Source organism: Ursus americanus, chromosome 19 (assembly GCF_024610735.1).
Source record: "Ursus americanus isolate L20-20 chromosome 19, mUrsAme1.1.p, whole genome shotgun sequence".
Classification (NCBI taxonomy): domain Eukaryota; kingdom Metazoa; phylum Chordata; class Mammalia; order Carnivora; family Ursidae; genus Ursus; species Ursus americanus.
The window spans coordinates 46,250,681-46,257,481 of record NC_142145.1 but is presented as its reverse complement, the minus strand read 5'-3'; the positions used below and the strand labels follow the sequence as shown (position 1 = coordinate 46,257,481).

Here is a 6,801-nt window from a genome sequence, read left to right as displayed (position 1 = left end):
CTGTCTGGATGATGCCGTGTCTGCCCAGCGGTCTCTCCCCGATCCCTTCTTTTCTCTTCTCTCTTCTTCTCCGCGTAAGAAACTGAAGGTCACTTTGGGTAGGGTTAGGCGACAGGCTCAGAGTTACACAACTACTATGGCATTTGTCCTGAGCCCCTTCCTGTGCCCTTCCTCTGACACTGGGCAACAGTAGACACGCACTAAGAAAGCAAATGGCTGAAACTGGTCATTGTGTTGAGTCAGTCATTTATATGACTTTATCCTTCTAGTTGTAACAATCACTCGAAGGTATCAGACCTGACGGTAAAAAAAATATTTCCGTGCAATACCATAATGTTTGTTTTCGTTTAATTAATACCAGTCTGAAACGCATTCTTTGTTTCTGCTCGTGTTTCAATTTCTGCCCCCATAAATATTTGTGCTGTTGTCTTAGTTTCAATTAGCTTTTGCTGTTTTCCTTGGACCGGGTTTTTCTGTTGGGATAGGGGTGGGGTATTTACAGTCATCTTCGAAGCTTCGCATCCCAAAACCACAGTAGCCACAGCTCAGAGATGACATTGATACACAGTCAAAACAAGCCTGGGGTGCCCTGGGGGCTCAGCCCCGCTGCTGTGTCTCAGTGGCAGGGCGACCCTGAAGCTCAAGACGCCCAGAGGCTGTCATCACAGGGAGGAACAGCAGGGACACACCCTCCACCGAATCTGAATCTTCGAATCTTCATGAACTCGGCTGTCGAACTGACTGAGGTCACCACGATCCCGAACCGAAGTCCAGGGAGGAATGCTTTCTTGTGTCAAGGGGGTCCACGACCCAGGAGATAAGAGTCAGTAGGTGGCCTGGAGAAACTGGAGTGTAAGTTTCCAGAGGACGGTGTGGGTGATGAGACCTCGTAGGAAGAAAACTTGGCAGATAGCAGAATTTCCCAGCTCACCTGTATGAGTCGGTGAGTTTCCCAGCTCACCTGTATGAGTCGGGTTTTGATTTCTTCATCTGTAAAATGGGAATAATAATACTTGTCTTGCTTATTCCCCAGGGACCAAGTGAGGAAATTAAGTAAATGAGATCAATTTGCAAACTGTAAAGTGCTCCGGAAATGTGATCAATTATATTATTGCTCTTCTGTCATGTTTATAATAAGGAAGTGGCATTTCCCCAGAACAGTATATATAGTATGTAGCAGTGATTTCCACTAAAACGCTCCAGAAAAAAAAAATGATACAATTCTCATGAGAAACATCTATTTGCATTTTCAAACCTAGGGAAAGAGAAACAGCTTTGCAAACATAATAACAGAACAACAAAACACTGCAAGGTAGTGCTGGACGGGGACTTCCCATGGGCACCAGCCCTAAGTGTTCCAGACACGTGAGGAGGGGGAAGCAGTGAAATGTGAACCACAGAAGAGCCAACTCCTCTGTGTGCAGGAGGCGGGACCAGATGGAGTCACTGAGGCTCCCGCCCCAGGGTAAGGGGAGCTCAATGTCAAAGCAATGTTAGAGCGTGCTACGGACTAAATCGTGTCCCCCAAATATGTATGTTGAAGCCCCCATCCCCCAGTGTGGCAATATTTGGAAATAAGTTCTTTGGGAGGTAATTAAGGTTAAACGAGGGCATGAGGACTGGCGACTTTATAAAAAGAAGAGCTCTCCCGCTCCTTCCACCCCCCACCCCCTCCCTTTCCCTCAGAGGAAAGGCCACATGAGGACAGAGCAGACATTTGCAAACAAGGAAGAAAGCTGTCACCAGAACCCGAACCCTGCTGGAACTTTCATCTGGACTTCCAGCCTCCAGAACGGTAAGAAAAAAAATTTCGCTCAGTCTGTGATGTTTCATTATGGCAGCCCCAGAGACCAGGGCACTGAAAATGTCTTCATTTTTGGTTTAAAACTAAAAAGAAAATCAAGTTTTTCTTTAAAATACATTAATCTTGGGGTGCCTGGGTGGCTCAGTTGGTTGAGTGTCTGCCTTTGGCTTGGGTCATGATCTTGGGGTCCTGGGATCGAGTCCTGAGTCAGGCTCCCTGCTTAGTGGGGAGTCTGCTTCTCCCTCTGCCTCTGCCCTTCCCATCGCCTGTGCTCTCTCACTTCTCAAATCAATAAAATCTTAAGAAAAAATTAAAAAAAATTAACCTCTCCAATTTCTACCCATATACTCAATAAAAACGAGAAAAACACAATTCCAGTGGAAGAGTCTTACAGAGTAAGCACCCTTTCGTCTCAAGGTGATCGCCTAGAGAAGAAGCAAGATTTCACAGTAGTCTCCGCCCAGTTCTCCTCAGAATTAGTCTGCTCTTTTAAAAGTTCACAAAATCAGGGGCACCTGTCTGGCTCAGTTGGAGGAGCGTGGGGCTCTTGATCTCGGGGTCATGAGTTCAAGCCTCACATTGGGAGTAGAGAGGACGTAAGTAAAAATTTAAAAACCCAAAAACCCAAAACATTAAAAAGTTCACAAAATCAGGGGATGCCAGGGTAGCAGGGGCTCTCCTGTGTTACCGGTCTAGTCGTGCACCAAAGTCTCAATTCCATTCCCGCAGTGGACAGACTGAAAACTCACACGCTGGATTCTGACCACCTGAGATCATACCCTGGCTCTCTCGTTTCTTGGCTGTGGAACTCTGAGAAACTTGAAAAATCTCCAAATCCCAGTCTTCTCATCTGTAAGACGGGAAAAATAATCATAACAGCATCCAGCGCGGACCTGTTGCAAAGAAGAAACAAAGTAACGCACCCCAGGGTAGTGTCTGGCACCCAGGAAGGGCCCAGTTCATGTTACCGTATTACTCTCTGTCTCAGAAAAGTTGGACCCAGGATACAGAGACTCTGCCTGAGCTGAAGCTACAGACCTCCCACTGGAGAGTCAACCCTGGTCCTCAACAACCGCCCACTAGCCAGCTATGGATCTGTAAAGCCAATTAACGGAGTATCAGAGTGAGGGGAGGAAAAGTATTCGAAGAGAATGAATAGAATTAATTTAATGAAGTCCCATTCAGGAAATCCCTTCGCTCAGGACAAGGGAAGCCATTGTCTACATGACACAGAAAGATTATTTGTGCAAATATGCTTGCCGCTCGGAGCAACGAGCCTGGCACTGCTGCTCCAGTGTTGTGCAAAGGGATGTCAACAGAGAGGCCAGCACTGTGCAGGTCCCTTCCCCCCTCGGAGGATGGGTGACTCCGGAGGATGCAGGGGACTCACCCTAGGCCACAGGGCAAAAACATGGCTCAGCTTCCTGGAGCACCAATTTGATGAAGCAAAATGCAAATATCTGCATGAATTGTAAGACAGTATCTAATACCTGAAAGAACTTTCTGGCATGCCATATTCTGTTTCTGGCTGCGCCTCCAGGTCCACAGGGGCTGTGACCTGGCTTCTGCCAGGGAACTCTGGAGCAGGGGGAAGAGCCCCGACCTGGGGAGGCCCTGCCATCCCCGCAGCCTCCCTGAGGCCACTGCCTTCTTTCCCACAGAGCGATGTTTGTCAGACTGGACAGGCTCATCCCCTCCTCCCTGAGGAAACACCTTCCACACCTCCCTCTGGAGTGAAGTGCATGTTTCTTTTACTTGTCCCAAAGCCCCGAAGCCCAACTCCCCACAGCTATTTATTTATTTATAAATATTTTATTTATTTATTTGGAAGAGAGAGCACAAGCTGGGGGAGGGAGACGGGAAGAAGCAGGCTCCCCGCTGAGCAGAGAGCCTCCTGGGGGACTCAATCCCAGGACCCTGGGATCATGACCTGAGCCGAAGGCAGAGGCTTAACCAACTGAGCCACCCAGGTGTCCCTCCCCACAGCCTTTTAAACCTTCCATATCCGTGGCTGCCCGCACACCTCGCTCCCTCCACACCTCAGCGCCCAGTTCTCCATCATTCTCCATCAAGCCTTCCCTGTCCTTCCCGGGCTCTCCGCCCCCCTGCAAAACCTCGGCTGTCTGAGCGTTCATTAGCAATCCCGGCCAGTGCAAAGCTCCCGCTCCCTCCCCGTTCTCCCCCCCACCCCGGTGCGCAGAACGCCCAGCGAGGTGCGCACACCGTCAGCACCTAACTACCCGAATTCACTGGCTACTCAAATTCCTATTTAACCGGCTGTGGGTAGGCGCTGACTACGATTTTGCTCCCATTCGCTTTTCCAGTTGCCGAGAAAGTTTCTTCGCGAGGTTTGCGCTGCTCTTTTGAAATGAAATCTCAGCAGATTTCATTTCCAAACACTTAAAACAGGAAGTGAAATTCTCAAGTGCGCTCCACTGTGACAAAAGTCACATTACGCAACCGGAGTCCTCATCTGTTAGGTGGCTCCAGCGTCGGGGGCAGCGGGACTCTCCGGGGCTCCCGCAGTCGAGATTCCCTTGAGATTCTCTGAAAGAGGCTCTCACCGCGGCTGTGTCGCTCGAGGCCGGGCCAACCGGCTGAGGGTTTTGAATGCCAAACAAGCCCCTGTAGACGCTGAGTCAGATCGTGGGAAGAAGGGGCTGCAGGGAGCCAGGCGGGAGGCCAGCGGCAGCTTAGAAGACACAAAAGTGTTTCCTTTATTTAAAAAAAAAAAAAAGTTTTCTGGAGGAAGTTTTGTGTCCCCGGGCGAGCTCTGATTGCACTACAACAACTGAGCTAAGCTCTGCCAGCCTCTTCCAGAAAGAGGGAGAAGAGAGGTGGCTGTCCTCCCCGCACACCAGGGCAGGGGGACCGCGCCACAGTGAGTTCGGTGCGCCGCACCAACAACACGCCAGCCGCTCCTCGCGCTTGGTCCAAGGAGTCCCGCAGAACCAGGCTTGCTGCCAGGACATCACCAATTCGCCCATGCTTCTGCTTTTGTCTGATGGTGTTCATGTCTTTATTTTGCTGTTGTTTTGTTTTTCCCACAAACGGAAGTGAACCGTCGTCAACAAACAAATGAACCGAACAAAAGAAATCAAGAGCCAGGCTGGGAGCACAGCAAGCCAAGAGAGGCGGACACGGAGCTGTTTCCTCCCGTTCTGACAATCAGGCTCGTGTTTTGTGCTGCCCCAAACTCCGTAAGGGGCCGTTCATGGTGTTGTTGTTGTTTGTTTTGTCATCCATCCGTTCATCTGATAGTTAACTGAACTTCATTGCAGGGAGAGCCACCTACTAACACAACGTTAATGGTTCGCAGCGCTAAGTACACCGGGACTTACTAAACGCAGAGGCCGGACCAGAATCCCAGGGTTTCTGTGTCGGATCTTGTAGCCACGGGGTGGGGCGCTGGAATTTGCATTTCTTAAGAATTCCCAGGTGCTGCACATGTTACCAGCCCTAGGAGCACCGTCTGAGAAGCCCTGCCTAAATATACCCACCATCAAATCCCCAGAAGGCCCAGAACTTACGTGAGGCTCAATAATGACTCATTAAACTGAATTGAAGCCACTTTGAAACAATCTTGGACTCCCTGAGATAACAGGCCGGCTTTTGCAAATATTTACACGTTTTCTCTGCTGAGACAGACACAACTGTGCAAGAACAACTTTATAGAGCATAGTTGCTCGCATTGTACGGCAGGTATTAGGTGGAGAACATAGTTCACAGCTGACTTAGTGGCGAGTTGACACAGGTGTGGACATCCTGGGAATTGAGAAAAATAGGAAAATTACTTTCTCGTTTTTACCAAAATGACCCTGCAGGCACCTCCTTCTCCTTCTCTCTTCTTCCTCATCTCCCCTTTCCACCCTCCTCCCCTTCTCCACCCTCTCCCAGGTCTCTACCCTCTCCTAGGTCTCCACCCTCCACCTTCTCCACCCTCCACCTTGTCCACCCTCCCCCACCTCTTCACCCTCCCCCGCTACTCCACCCTCCCCTTTCCCCACCTTCCCCACTTCTCCACCCTCCCCCTTCTCCACTCTCCTCCCTTCTCCCCCCTCCTCTGCTTCTCCACCCTGCCCCCCTTCTCCGCCCTCCCTCCTTCTCCATCCTCCCCCCTTTTCCTCCATCTCTACAAGGCTATCAGTGAATATTTGTACAAATACTTTGAGTTCTTTGGAAGAGAGAAACTGTATTGTTGCCAAATGAAATAAATAATTTTTCTCTGTTCTTCTTTAAGGAGGTAGTTGGGGCAATTTTATATATTCAAAAAAAAAAAAAGAACCCCCCCCAAATTGTCTTCTTTATAACATCTTGTGTATCAAACTTAAAGGTAAACAGAAAGCCTCACTTTTTTTTATGACCTTGAAGTCTATAGTCAAAGGTGATTTGTGGAGTGGGTTTACCAGTTGGCTATTTTATAAAATACTTTTAAATTTATAATGGAGGCTTGTTTTCTATAAATAGTGTCATATCGAATATCCTCTTGTGTTTTTCAGTTCTCTCACTATTATCAAGTTATTTTATTGCTACTCACCAAGTGGCAAACCTGGAGAAATGTAAATTATATGGGCTTATAATTTAGCTTTTGTCCCCTCTTGGTTATTTTGCAAAGAGAGAAAGTAACTTTATAATTCTTACAATTTAAAAAATATGCATCAGCCATTAACTTATTTGTATTTCAGATTACCATTCCAGATAAAAATTAAATGCACAGTTTAAGTGCAATGAGGTTCTCATATATCAGTCTGGTTCTTTTTTAAATAATGTTTTGGTAACTTTAAAAAAAATTTTTACTTATTTTAGAGAGAGAGCACAAGCAGGGAGAGGAGCAGGGGGGAAGGGAGAGGGAGAGGGAATCTCCAGTAGACCCCACGTTGAGCACGGAGCCTGACTCAGGGCTTGATCTCACGGCCCTGGGTTCATGACCGGAGCCGAAACCAAGAATTGGATGCTTAACCAACTGAGCCACCCAGTCGCCCCTTGGTAACTTTTTT

At 48.3% G+C, this 6,801-nt stretch overlaps 1 long non-coding RNA gene across 1 annotated transcript; it reads left to right on the top strand.

Annotated features, from left to right (window-relative positions):
- Window positions 1-463: 463 nt before the first annotated feature.
- LOC148108506 (uncharacterized) lies at window positions 464-5,811 on the top strand. Its single transcript, XR_015727734.1, has 3 exons — window positions 464-852; window positions 1,260-1,795; window positions 4,862-5,811. It is a non-coding gene; the product is annotated as an uncharacterized LOC148108506 (long non-coding RNA).
- Window positions 5,812-6,801: the final 990 nt, after the last annotated feature.